The sequence below is a fragment of the Eleutherodactylus coqui genome, chromosome 1 (genome assembly GCF_035609145.1).
Source record: "Eleutherodactylus coqui strain aEleCoq1 chromosome 1, aEleCoq1.hap1, whole genome shotgun sequence".
Lineage (NCBI taxonomy): Eukaryota > Metazoa > Chordata > Amphibia > Anura > Eleutherodactylidae > Eleutherodactylus > Eleutherodactylus coqui.
This window is the reverse complement of record NC_089837.1, coordinates 381163258-381175572: the sequence shown is the minus strand read 5'-3', so window position 1 is coordinate 381175572 and position 12315 is coordinate 381163258. Positions and strand designations below refer to the sequence as shown.

The 12315-nt window shown below is 42.8% G+C and overlaps 1 protein-coding gene across 7 annotated transcripts in view; it reads right to left on the bottom strand.

Annotated features, from left to right (window-relative positions):
• The window catches only part of INPP4A (inositol polyphosphate-4-phosphatase type I A), a 109971-nt gene that overhangs the window by 75509 nt on the left and 22147 nt on the right, over positions 1 to 12315 (bottom strand). For all 7 annotated transcript variants that reach the window (XM_066579104.1, XM_066579130.1, XM_066579145.1 and 4 more), the window contains exon 2: positions 1655 to 1719. The gene's annotated coding sequence lies outside the window, so the exon portion shown is untranslated. The remainder of the gene's footprint in view (positions 1 to 1654; positions 1720 to 12315) is intronic.

Below are 12315 nucleotides of genomic sequence, written 5' to 3'. Positions count from 1 at the left end.
CTAAAAGCTCATTGTCAAACAAAGAGGCATGGATCTGTCTCTATGCAAAAATAATAAAATGCATAACTACTAAAATAAGCAATAACAGCTTATCTGAAAAGGGCTTGCACGTGAAGTTCAGAATCAAGTTAATGCCAACAACATATACACTGAATGTTCACTTTATTAGAGGCACCTACCTTTTCACAATTAGTTCTTCCCTGCATGGAAATTAGATACACCTGCATAAAATCAAGTGAACAAGTTCTCTGTGGATCAGTTACAGTTTCCCAATCCACAATAGAATAGAAAAACGAACGTTCTGGGCAACTTTGAACGAGGCATGGTCATTGGTGCTAGACTAGCCACAGCCAGTATTTCAGATACTGCTAACCTTGTAGAGTTTTTTTATGCAGCGCTATTGAGAGTATACCAAGAATGGCGCAATAGACGCAATGTTCATTTAAAAAAATTAGCCAAAAAAGTCAGACATTTTTCTTTATGACCAGGTTAGAAAGATAGGAATAAATGCTAAAAATTCTAAGTTAATGTACGAGTCTGTAGTGCAGAATACTACTATGAAGGTATTATTGTATCTTGTCACCACCAGGAAACAAGGGGTTTGACAGGACTTGCATGTAGGAACGCCCCTGTCACACCCCTAGATCCCGATTGGGTGACTTGTGTAAGGTCCTAGCAGCTGCGTCTGTATACATTGCCTCGTCTGGACGGTTGGGTTATGGTTCCGTGTTCAGGTTAGGTTTAGATTATTCACTGTAAACACTTCCATGTTCCAGGGCCAACATGGAAGCATTTACAGTGAATAATCTAAGCCTAACCTGAACACGGAACCCTAATCCTAACCATCCAGGCAAGGCAATGTATACAGACAGAGCTGCTAGTTTTCACGGAGCCACCGTTCCCCTAGCATCTCCACTAATTGCTGCGGTCTATCTTGCTGGTGGCACTCTTCCCTTGCACCGGTGTCTTCTGATGCAGCTGCATTGGCTCCGACTCTTGCTGCAGCACTAGGGGAATTAGGGACAGCTCTGCATGTCCTGCTGCCGCTGCCTCCAAGTGTCCTGCCGCCACTGCCTCCAAGTGTCTTGCCCCTGCTGCCTCCAAGTGTCTTGCCCCTGCTGCCTTTAAGTGTTCTGCCGCCGCCAAAGCTCACAGCTTTGCTGATGTCCTCCCCAGCGTGTGAATTGTTTGCAGGTGCTGCTGCCACTATGGAAGAAGCTTTAGTGCCCTGCCAGGACCTACAGGCCGGCTTGCTCTGTAGCCAATCAGTTACAGGGGCCATCACCGGCCTGTCACTCGTCTCCACCAGGACTTCCTGGTGGTGACAAGATACAATAATACCTACTATGAATGCATTAGCTTGACTTCCTTTGTGACCTGTAAAATAAGCATCAACTTCAAAATAATTACTGACTTATTTCTATTATAGACGATAACAAAACTCCCTATTGTCTTTTAATTTACTTACAATTGTCAACTAGTGTGTGCAAGAAAGAGATATGACAAATAAACCAATGGATAGTAACCATTTCTCCCAATTAAAAGTATAACTTCCTTATGTAACGTTAGGAAATAGAGATAAAAGAAAAAAAATACTGCAGTTATTTCAGCTATAGCATTTACCGAATAAACTAGCAGTTCAGCAACTACTTACTTTCATCTTGTGTCAATTCCACATGATGGCAACGTTTCCTCCTGTAATCCAATCATACATCACCACTGCAAAGCAAAATAAACAATTCTGATAAATTAGAATTTCAATGCAAACAGCAATGATAACTAGATACTGTCACATCAGTCTAGCCACGTGGGTCCACATTAGTTATCTGTTACATTTTGAGTACAACCATGTTATATATAACGAGTGGTGATAAGCAGCCGCAGTAAATTAATTTGGCATATTCTGCAATTCTCAATTAACACCAATGGATGGCATTTCCATTTCCGTCTCAGCAGTTGTTTGGGCAATTTTTAATTCCTTAGCGTTTGGCACAAAGTCCCTCAACACACGTGTAATTATGCCTGAGATAATACAGGAGTGATCACCCTCCTGGAAGCAGCCTGGTATAATGCCAGCCTTCTGTAACCAAGGCAGAGGGCACATAATGCCTGCCTGGCATAGTACTGTACACACCTTCTACAAACATTTTCATGGGCGATCCTAACTCTTCAGAGGGCTGGCGGTTATCACTTTTCAGAAGATTGTGTCAATATGTACATATAAAATAGAAATGTTGTGCCATATTTACCAAAATGATACTAAGAGACCTCAAACTAAAATGTATGTAACCTTGGTGAAGAATTATAAGCTGGAGCCATATAGAGCAGTATGCAATCAGTGATGGAGCCTCTGTCCACTGTCTTAATATGCAGTTATTCCCCCCCTGGAAGCAATGCAACAAACATGCCACAACTTTCTCTTTCTGGATTCACACGTGAGGCGACATCAACTCTATGCCTCAGTATAAAATGTGTATTTTACAATGATTATAGAAGATGAGCATTCTTACACATACCAGCCCCTTTTCTGTATGGAACTACAACAAGAAGTGGTGTCTTTATGTTTAACAACTTTTTATGCATGCATAATCTCCCATGCAGAGTTTGAATTTAAGGTTGGTCTATTGATTAAATCGCAGTCTTTGCAGTTTTGTAGCAGTGTGGCTGTAATAAACAGTATGGAAACATGTGTTTCACTAATTGACACAAAAGGAGATGAAAGCGTTACTATCAAAATGGTCAGAGAACACGAATATATAAGAACTGTGAGTATGCTGTCAATCAGCACATTAAAATACAGATCTTAAGGGCTCGTTCACATGGGTGTATGGTCTCCCATAGCATTGTATACATTACAGCTCGTACACTCTGCCGGCAGAGAACACGTATGGGCCGCACATACCAAGGAATGATGCAGTCATGGACATACGCAGTGTGATTGTGTTTTCCAAATGCCCCGCTCTGCTCAGAGTGGGGATGCATATGGGAAAGCTGCCCATGCTCAATGCACTGCATATGGATAGCAAGACATATGCTGCCCATACTAGGGCTGCATATGATATGCAGGGAAAAAGGGCATGCTGCGATTTATATCTTCTGCTTATCGAAAAGCAGTGCCCATGGATCAATGCTTCCATTCACCGCGTATTACGCATGGGATATACGCATGCATAATATACAGTCAGAATACATCCATGTGAATGAGCCCTAAGGGTAGCAGCTTTATAGCCAACTTCCAAAAAGCATTTAATGTTGCATAACAGTTAGGCCCATAATGGAGGGCCCTCTGCTCCATGGTCCTGAACAAAATACAGGACAGATCTAAAGCTACATTCACAGGTGGTGCCCCAAAAAGCCACCAAAAGGGTATTCTTCCCTTAAAGGGCTATTTCACAACTGTATAACTGATAGAAGCTGTGGGCAGTCAAATACCCCACCACCACCACCCCCGTGGGCGCTGCAATACAGCATTACGTAGACAAGTCTTCCAAAACAAAAACCCCTCTCAGAAGTCCAAGCTCCTTAAGCTGCACAGTTCTTTAAAATCAACTATAATAGTCATACTATTTACAACTAAGCTCCAGGATATTTCTGTGGAGTCCATGGCACTTGTAGTAATGTATACATTGGATTGGCTATTCATACATTTTTATGTTAGGTTACATCCATATTGTTTTTACACTGAAGGTAGCTATATACACACACACACACAGACACACACATTAGCTAAAAGTGGCTAAATCTACCAATTTCAATAGGATGACCACCTGTGGCAGACTACTGACTCTTCCCAAGTGGCGATTGTAGGGGAAAAGTATTTCCATGCATGATAGATTTTAACATGCCCAATCCTTTGTAGTCTGGTACTCTCGGCGCTTATATGCCAAGCCGCCCTAAGAGGTTTACCTGTAAAGCAGTTTTAATGAACTCTAATTTCATTATTAGCATATGCAGTGTTCACAGTCTATTTTACTCATTTCCTTTTCTGACATTTGAAGCCTTCCTGAGTGCTAAGCAGGTATTCAGAAGCAATAACATATTGAAAAGTTGCATTACACGACATCACATTTAGCGTTCGGTAACCCCAACACGGATTGGTCACCATCCCATAGTACAGCAAGAATAGTGTGGTACCATGTTAGCACATACATTTTGGAGGACAGAATAACATAGTCGACTAAGTTTTTATGTCCTCCAAAATAAACAGGAAGGAACAGAAACCACAAACACAGACCAAAGTGTACATAATTTGACTAATTAAAGCCTATGGCTCTGTCTGAATGCTGGGTGCACATTATGTTTAATCAGAGTCTATTGGATTTAATGTAAAATCAAAAATAACAATGCAGGTTGTCCGGGACCAAAATATAACAAAAGCAGAACATAGGGATAGTTTACAGTCACAGAAATAGAAAAATTGGACCCATCAATCTGTCCAAGGTAGCCACGGCATAATATGGGATGGGAGTTTCCAAGGGAGATACTTGCAGTTGCATAGATACTGTATATCCAATATTCCTCAGAACCTCCAGTAATTAGAGAATATATCAGCACCCATGGGGTGGGCTGGAAGAGAATATAAAAGATATCAAGAGAGGGAGCCATGAAAAAAAAGCAAAAGGCTAAACAGGATGATGATAAATGGGCCATAACAGATGCAGGAGGAGACTAAAAGAAAAAAAGGGGGAGTGGGGGGGATCTCAGAGAGGATGATCAGTGTAGCTAACCGGAAGGGTCTCAATGCTGCCCAGTGGGGAAAAAGAGAAAAACACCTAGAACAGATCTCTATATTCTTCGGTGACCATTAACAGCATCGAGAGATGACAAAAACGTGTCAGTGTCTGAGGACCATTCTGCACATAGTTCCTCCTTGTTACATAGGTGTGCCATTTTTCTGTTGCCACTCTGACATAGAGAGGTTTGTGTCTTTAGTAGTGTGCCAATGTCACAGAATGACCAATCTGTCTGCCATCAGGCAGAGTTGCAGCAAATCTGTCTTTTAAGCTCCAATGGAGCCAGGTAGGATGGAAAGCAAGGCCACCTGAGAAAAATTAATTACCCTCTTACAAGTGTGATAGAATAATAACTAGAGAACACATCCAGCAGAGGGATATATCCTCATATCGTCCAACCAACACCCCAAAGGAAGGGAGGGCAGAACCATTAAGGACGTGATGAAACCACGGATTTTCAGATACTCACCGTCCTAAAAAGCGCTTTTGGTGCATCCCTGGAGGGAATTCTGGGTTGGAGAATAGAAGAGTGAGAGGGCTCTCTTCTCTGGAAAAACCTGCACATCCTATATCTTAAGAACACCATGTAGAAGGCGGTTGGGGGTGAGGGCAAGGTGCAATCAGAGCGGATAAACCAAAAGAGGAGTTTTGGGGATCTGGGAATCCTCTTGCTCCAAAGACACCGATTATGAAAATGCCAATCTAAGAGATGCGTGAGAAGTGCCGCTAAATTTGGGAAACAGAGCAGAAGGTCATCAACGTAAGGGCAGGCTTCATGTGCTGACTTCCATTACTAGCACATATGGTAATGGGGAGAACGGGCAGCCCTGTCTAGTCCCATTGTGAATGGAAATAGGGGAGGATAATAAACAAATTATGCAGATCCTAGCTGTGGGACAAGTGTAAAGTGTGAGAATGCAGCTAAGAAATTTGGGGCCAAAACCAATTTGTTTAAGGGACTCTGTGAGAACTCCCCAAAGATCCCTATCAGAGGCCTTCAGTGCATTCACAGACAGGAGGCACAAAGGGTGAGACAAAGATTCAGTCTGAGAGGCAATAAACAGGTTTTTGATATTATCTCAAGCTTCACCGCCCTAAATGAATCTGACCTGGTCGGAGTGGTTGACAGAAGGGAGGTGATGGGCCAACCAATTGTCCAATAATTTTGAGAACAATTTCACGTTCACACTTATTAAGGATCTGGACCTATAATTAGTGGACAGTATGGAATCTTTGCCGGGCTTCGGTAACACACAAATATGTGCTTCGAGAGATAGTTTCACAAAAGGGGGAATTGGAAGAGATTGGTGAGAAGACTCCATAAGGAATGGAGTGAGACAATCCCGAAATAGCTTATAAAAGCCACATGTAAAGCCATATGGACTTGAGCTTTTCACGGCTGCAATAGATTTAATGACTGATTCCACCTCATCTATTGAAAAGTCTACTTCCAAGTCTGACCTAGAGCTGGAGTTCAGGGTCGGAAGAGGAGTCTCTGCTATGCTTCCAGCAAAATTTTCATTCCAATAACAAAGAATTTCCGTGAATTGACCTTTCAGGTCACAGAGCTGCGAGTATCTACCTATTGGAGGGAATGCAGTAGTTTTTGAGAGAGCGAAGTTGACGTCTCAAGGTATAGTCATGACCACTTGAGGTGTCCCAATGTGAGAGAAGTGTAAAATTAAAATCCCTTCCCAAAAGCAACATCCTCTCCGCAAACTCACCCAACAGAGTCAAGAGAGAGCGACAAAGCCGTGACTGAGCATCGATTAGTACCAATTCACAATAGTATAGGTACAAAAATTAACTATTTTAAAAAAACGTACCGACCCAGCAGATCAATTTTAGAGTCAATCAGGGAATGTGCCAGAGATCTATTTGGGCAATTGATACTCTTCCCCGATTGTGCTGTTAGGGGATGTAACAGGGAGCTAGGGGATGTATTTTTTTCTTCTCACCCACTCCCGCGATCCAGTGCTATCACCCACTGAAGTCCGCGCAGAGCATGTAAATCTGGCTCTTTTCAGAGTCCCCTGCAAACTCCGTGTCAGGTCCCCCAACACATAACTTAGTTAATGGTGCTGTGGGGGATGTGACACCTTCCCTTTAAAGGGATCAGTTTTGTCCAAGTTCTGTCTGTTTCAAACTCGAACAGAACTCAGATGTTAAAAATGTGTCAAGAAGCATCTTGTGGCTGACACTCCATTAGGCTAGGGCTGCCAACAGCGGTACAATCTTGCTGACATTATCATGCCACCATTGGCTGCCACAGCTAGGTGGGCTTTCAGCTGCAAGCTGTGTAGAAATGCAGCCTCACTGGACAGCTTCCTATCCCTGAGGTTTAGGGGACTTGGAGTTGTACTGTGAGGCTTAAGTGTTCCCATAACTTCTTTGAGCAGTGTATTATTAGACTCTTTCACATCTGCATTCTAGTTCAGTTTTTAACAGAAGCTAAGACACTGTGATGGGCATGCACAGCATCTCACAGACCCACCCCAATGTTTTATAATGGGGTCTGCAAAATTCCGTTATAGCAACTGTCGCTTTATCAGAAAAAAACTAACGTATGCTGCACTATTTCTTCCATGAAATATGACGGAGCCTCCAACACAGAATGTGTACTCACCCCGACTTTCTGCTTACCATCCCACCACACAAACTGAACAATGATCTAGTCTATACTGTGTAACTACTGTACATACTTAGAAGAACTAATATTTCCTTCAGGGCAGGGAGGGAATAAAATCATTTTCATTAAGCATTTCAATTTTATACTAAGATGTACAAACCAGCTGGGAATGGAAAATTTAAACTCAGAAATTATTTTTCTTGTCACTAGAGATTCACAAAATGAGGGCAAACCTATGAAAAATCCCATTTATGCAGTCCGTCAGGCTGCTGTTACATCTATGTATCGTGGTCGAGTAGGTTAAGCAGGTAGATGAAAATGGATCGACATAACCTCATTTCACACTGGAGAGGCCGCTGGGCAGTATTACATATAACTTGTAATTCAGCAATCTGTCTCAGGAAATATAAGAAAAAGTACAGCGGTGGTTTCACATCTGTGTTGGATCCTCGAGGTTGTGTCGCAGAGCCGGCACAGAATATCGGGGGAAAAAGCGCTGCATGCAGTAAAAAGCCGGACAGTTGAGTGGAAACCGAACAGACCCCATTATAGTCAATCAGGTCCATGCGGAGCTGTCCAGTTCCATCATAAGACAGAACCATTCAGCTGCGGGGGTTCCCCTTTTCAGCTCCCCAAATGGAGCAGAAAAACCGAACCCCCAACGCAGATGTGAAAGCAGCCTTGAAAACATCAAATGCTAAATGATGTACAGTATACTAATAATATGCACCAAATCATTTTGCCTACTGGGATATACAAAAGTTTAGTAAACACAATAGTGATTTTTGCGTATGTATATTTTAGATCCACAAGCAGAAGAGAATAAGCTATATTATACCATCTATACCTGAATGAGTACTCCTACTAATTTGTATTTTATGAAGCGACTTAAAGGAGATGTCCCGAGGCAGCAAGTGGGGTTATACACTTCTGTATGGCCATAATAATGCACTTTGTAATGTACATTGTGCATTAATTATGAGCCATACAGAAGTTATAAAAAGTTTTTTACTTACCTGCTCCGTTGCTAGCGTCCTGGTCTCCATGGTGCCGACTAATTTTTGGCCTCCGATGGCCAAATTAGCCGCGCTTGCGCAGTCCGGGTCTTCTGCTGTTCTCTATGGGGCTCCGTGTAGCTCCGTGTAGCTCCGCCCCGTCACGTGCCGATTCCAGCCAATCAGGAGGCTGGAATCGGCAGTGGACCGCACAGAAGAGCTGCGGTCCACGAAGATAGAGGATCCCGGCGGCCATCTTCAGCGGTAAGTATTGAAGTCACCGGACCGCCGGGATTCAGGTAAGCGCTGTGCGGGTGGTTTTTTTAACCCCTGCATCGGGGTTGTCTCGCGCCGAACGGGGGGGGGGTTTAAAAAAAAAAAAACCCGTTTCGGCGCGGGACATCTCCTTTAACAAAGTCTTGAAAAAAAAAAAAAAAAAAGAACGCCTTCCATTTTCTTGTCCACAACTCCCATAAAACATGTTTTTAGACTGCAAAATAAAAAATAATTGCGAAGCACGATCCTGCAAATCACACGGATCTGAAACAGGGTGGTACTGCATTTTTAATAAAGCCATGAATACTACCACAATACCGAACTCTGTTGGCTGCAACATGGTTCCATATTATGGTGCTAAATGCACACAGCTGTATAAGGGCAGTTTGACATCTGCGTTGGAACCTTCAGTCGGAGGTTCAGTCACAGATCCGGGTGCAAACACAGAAACAAAAAGTGCTGCATGCAGCGCTTTTATTTTCAGTCCCAAAAGCGGGCAGCTGGCGGACCCTACTGTAGTCAATGGGTTCCGACCGGCACTGTTCAGTTCTGTCCAGAGACGGAACCGTTCAGTCGCAGGGATTCCCCTTTCCTGCTTCCGAATGGTGCAGGAAAGCGAAATCCACAGCGCAGGTGTGAAACTACCCATATTGACACCTATGGCTCTCTAGTGCCAGGCACTGATCCACATATTCTTTTCAACAATTTCTATTGGGTTTTATAATAAACAAAGAATAACAGAAAGTTGACATATTTGTTGGGTTAGAATACAATTTCTGTACGGTGACATAAATATTCCAAACACACAATGTGTTGCTGAATAGTATTGAAACTGATGTTCCTTCTTACAAAAGAAAAGAGAATCGTTGCCAGGTTAATGCAGTGTGCCACCTGAGTACTGGATATCAACTGTGAACCAGAAACTAGAAACTTGCGTGTACCCCTTGAAGACTTTTACTTTAGGGCAAAAGGGGCCATTAGGGAAAGGAGGGGTGTTTAAGACATGGAGATATTTGGAAGGGTATGTGGAGGGATTTGTATGTTAGTTATGGCTGATTTAGACAACGATTTTCGCTCAAAAATCGCTCAAAGCAGTCTTTTGAGCGATAATGATTGTGTCTAATTGCACTGACATCATGCAGTTTTCGTTAAGGAATTGCTGATCTTTCAGCATGCTATTGTTTCAGCTGTATCCCGCTCCCTGAATACAGGCGGAGTATGAAGAACACAGCGGTCCAGCAGTGTTCTTCATAACCCGCTCGGAGGGCTCAGCTGTATAACAGCTGGGCGCTCCAAGCAGAGAACAGCTGGATGCAGAAGACAAGCGGCCCCGCTTGTCTTCTGCATCCCCTGCTTGGATAACCCAGCTGTATTACAGCCGGGCACTCCAAGCAGAGAACAGCCAGATGCAGAAGACAAGCGTCCCTGCTTGTCCTCTGCATCCCCCGCTCGGAGCGCAAAGTGATCGCTCAACATTTGAGCGATCACCTTGCTTTTAAAGGCACACAATGATTATCGCATAAAAGACATCTTTTGAGCGTTAACCGTTGTGTCTAAACCAGGCTTACGTTGAGGCATGATTTGTCAGCCAAATGTTCCATTTGGATATAAAGACCACACAGATACACTAGTCCAGCATCTGTGCTACCAAAGAGCACGCTGCGGAATGTGTGGGGCAGACCGCTTGTCCTTACACTGACATACGCCTGCTCTCAGACTGCCATCACACCTTTCCATCATCGCAAAGAATTTGAATTGCAAACAGTATTGCTGCTGTGATTCTACTAACCTTTGCATTGACACAAATCAAGCACCTGTAGACAAATGATGGGACATACCTGCTGCTAACCCAGGGCTAGAAGCAACTGTACAGCAGCAGGGTGGAAACATTATACTGAAGAACACAAGAAGAGGTTTATTTATTGTGGCAGTTAGATGGTTCACCCTGCACTTCACCTCTTAATGACGCAGTACTTATTTTTTCATTTTTGTTTTTTCCTCGCCACTTTCAAAAAAATCATAGCTCTTATTTATCCATCGACGTCGCTGTCTGAGGGCTAGTTTTGTGCAGAGTAGTATTTTTCATTGGTACTATTTAATGTACCTTATAATGTAAGGAAAAACTAAGAAATTTCTAAGTGAAGTGAAATCGAAAAAAAATGCAATACCACCATTTTTTGAGGGGGTCTTTTTTTTTTTAAAGGTGTACACACTGCAGCAAAAATGACATGCTAACCTTATTCTGCAGGTCAGTACGATTACTGCGATACCAAGTTTATATAGTTTTGCTGTACTAAAATAGCTTTGGAAAAATGTATACAATTATTTTCAGCCCCATCTTCCTACAACCGTTACATTTTATTTTTTCGTCACTATAGATGTGCGAGGGCTAATTTTTTTGTGGGACATCATGTATTTTCTATTGGTACTTTAGGCTGCCATGCAACCCAACGGCACCCCGAATTCTCATCATGGGTGGGCTGTTCAGGACCCCTAAACATCCATCTGGGCATTTAAATGCCACTGTCCATCAGGGGTGTAGCTAAAGGCTCATGGGCCCGGGTGCAAAAGTTTATCTTGGGGCCCCCCCAACTTCTCTTAACCCCTTAAGCAGAGGCGTAACTTGATGCTCCTGGGCCCCAATGCAAAAACTGTAACAGGGCCCCCAACTGTAATGCTTTATTCATGGCACTGGGCTGCCTATATAAGGAAGAGAGGCCTTATAGGCCCCTAAGGTTCCTGGGCCTGGGTGCAACCGCATTCCCTATAGTTACGCCATTGTGCTTCATACAAAGCCTGTTTGCCCAGGATGCAACTGAAGAGGTTAAAGTTGAGTAAACTATGTAGTTACAGTACAATTCAATTTCATTACACCACAAATAAGGCAAAGAAACACACTTTGTATTCATACACACTGTTTACTAATGACTTGAATCTTGGTTTCCTTAAATTTTTCTCCCACAGTATGCACCCTTAGCAGTGATCACAGTATTTATTTGCCTAAATGAATGCATGGTCATCACAAACTAGCTTCTTTTGTTCATTTCTGAAAAATCCACAATTTGGGAAGTGTATTCAAATGAATGGGTTTTTGTACATCTGCAGATCCTGTATATTTACTATACACTGGCATATACGTAAGATGTAAGGTCGTATACATCTTTGTTTTTGTTTTATAAAAAAACTTTTCAAGGCCCGTTTCACATCTGCGCTGGGACCTCTGTTCGGACGTTCCGTAGTAGATCCGGTTCAAAATACCAGGAGTAAAAGCGCTGCATACAGTGCTTTTTCTTCCACCCAAAAGCTGGGCAGCTGGTCGGAAAGCAAACAGACCCTTATTATAGTCAGTAGGGCGAGTCCAGCACTGTTCAGTTGCGTCCAGAGATGGAGCCGTTCCGCCGCAGAGATTACCCATTTCTGCTCCCCGAACAGAGCAGGAAAGCAGGACACACGACGCAGATGTGAAACCACTATAACCTTCATTTTGAAAAATTGAATAAAATTCTCTTAATTTAAATGAATGGGCTGTAGTATATGTGTGTGTTTGCTTTGTTTATCAATATTATACTTTTACTAGTAATTATTAGGAAATTATAGTACAAGTGTTTCTGATGGAGCAATGCGCCACACAGCTCTGCTACATGCACGTTAAACACACACAACTCTGTTACGTTGCTTTCGC